The following is a 2,500-nucleotide window of genomic DNA, read 5'->3' on the forward strand; positions in this document are numbered from 1 at the left end:
TACACCAAGCCATTCAAGCCATGCGTTGCCTTACCTTGGAATTGCTCATCATCCAATGCATTCCGAGAAAGTGAGTGTAGGCGAGGCTAAGGATGGCTTGCCTTGCCTTGCCTTGCATTGGCATGCCATGCCCAAGTTGTGGCCTACACCAAGCCATTCAAGCCATGCGTTGCCTTACCTTGGAATTGCTCATCATCCAATGCATTCCGAGAAAGTGAGTGTAGGCGAGGCTAAGGATGGCTTGCCTCGCCTTGCCTTGGCATGCCGTGCCCATGATGTGGCCTTGACCAAGCCATTCAAGCCATGCGTTGCCTTCGCCTTGGCATGCCGTGGCCTTGCCTCGCCATGCGATGCATTCCGACAAAGTGACGCGAAGCGGAAGCCTATCATGGCGTAAAAATGTCGACAAAATTTTTCGACATTTGAATAATGGGGTTTGACAAGGTTTGAAAAATTCAATACAAATGGTAGGCTTGAATGTCGACAAAGTGACGCGAAGCGGAAGCCTACCACGGCGTAAAAATGTCGACAGAATTTTTCGGACCTTGTCCTGCCATGGGCTGCGCGCAGCATGCCGGCAGCCTGTGCGCAGCGTGCGCACAGCATGTCGGCAGCGTGCGCGCTGCTGAGACTGTCGACAGAAATTTTCGAAACTTGTCCTGCCATGCGCGCGCGCAGCGTGCGCACAGCATGCCGGCAGCGTGCGCACAGCATGCCGGCAGCGTGCGCGCACCATGCCGGCAGCGTGCGCGCAGCTTGCGCGCAGCGTGCTGATTCTGTCGACAGTGAGGCTAGCGAAACTTGTCCTGCCATGGCGTGCGCGCAGCCTGTGCGCGCAGCTTGCGCATCTGTCGACAGTGAGGCTAGCGAACTTGTCCTGCCATGGCATGCGCTGTGCGCAGCCTGTGCGCAGCGTGCGCGCAGCTTGCGCATCTGTCGACAGTGAGGCTAGCGAAACTTGTCCTGCCATGGCATGCGCGGCGCCTGCGCGCAGCCTGCGCGCAGCATGCGCACAACATGCGCACAGGCTGTGCGCAGCGTGCGCGGAGCTTGCGCGCAGCTTGCGCATCTGTCGACAGTGAGGCTAGCGAAACTTGTCCTGCCATGGCATGCGCGCAGCGTGCGCGCAGTCTGTGCGCAGCATGCGCGCAGCCTGTGCGCAGCGTGCGCGCAGCTTGCGCATCTGTCGACAGTGAGGCTAGCGAAACTTGTCCTGCCATGGCATGCGCGCAGTCTGCGCGCAGCATGCGCGCAGCCTGCGCGCAGCATGTGCGCAGCATGCCGGCAGCATGGTTCCAGGTTTTTTCAAATGTCGACAGAATTTTTCAAATCTTGTCAAACCCCGTTTTTATTGAAATTTCCTCGCACAATAAGCTCCCCATAAGTAGTCTATGATTTTTAGGACCTTCTCCAACTTACAAAACTAAAAAATTCCTCCCGGATTTGTTTTAATGATTTTTTCAATTTTACGACTTCTAAAAATAATAAAAAATACTTCCCGACTTCAAAAATTTATGAAACTTTTTCCCATCATAGATTGCATGTTTCTTAGTATCCCTGCAAAAAATCACGTCCAAATACCTTGTATTGAATTATTTAGAGCCCATTATGACTCCTCGCGCATAGGTGATGTCTCTTCCTGTCAAAGGGCTAAATGCATAAAATGCTATATAGGGGGGTGTGTGTTGCCTGCATATGCATGGCAGCCCATGCCTTCCTAGCTGCAGCCCCCTTCCCCCACGCCACACCCATGTCATGTTGCCTCGATATGTTGCCTCGGTATTATGGGTTTGGTGTCGGGGTCGGGGGGCTGCCACCCATGGCGGTGGTGGCCGGAATCCGGCCGCCGCCACCACGCCGCCGCCATGGGTGAGGGAGGAAAAAAAAGGCGTGGAAAGTTGCGAAATGGGGTTGTCTAGGCTTTTTTTTGGCATGGGAGAGCATGGAGTGCTAGGAACTCCTTCTCAAATGCACGGGCATGTCGACCACAACCTCATTTCGCAACAACAACCACTCGTGTGGGGTGGCGGTGGGTGGATAGTCGCGGATTGGGGCTTGCCAAGCCAATGTTTTCAAAAAATTTCATCAAAATTAAAAACAAATGTTTTGTTGCCTTCGGATTTGTGGGCGAGCGGCGAGTCGGAGTGGAGCCGGTAAAGTTTAACCTCGGTGTGCACGGTTGTTTTTAGAAACTCAATCCAATGCCGGGGACGTTGAAAGTGACGCTCTTATGAGTTGCAAACCCGCAAGATTTAAAGAACCTTTTCAAAACAATTTCAAACCAACAAGATTTAAAAACAGAAATTTTCATCAAAATGAAAAACAAATGTTTTGTTGCCTTCGGACTAGTGGGCGAGCGGCGAGTCGGAGTGGAGCCGGTAAAGTTTAACCTCGGTGTGCACGGTTGTTTTTAGAAACTCAATCCAATGCCGGGGACGTTGAAAGTGACGCTCTTATGAGTTGCAAACCCACTAGATTTAAAGAACCTTTTCAAAACAAT

The sequence above is a fragment of the Prunus avium genome, unplaced genomic scaffold (genome assembly GCF_965620075.1).
Source record: "Prunus avium unplaced genomic scaffold, drPruAviu1.hap1.1 HAP1_SCAFFOLD_23, whole genome shotgun sequence".
Taxonomy (NCBI): domain Eukaryota; kingdom Viridiplantae; phylum Streptophyta; class Magnoliopsida; order Rosales; family Rosaceae; genus Prunus; species Prunus avium.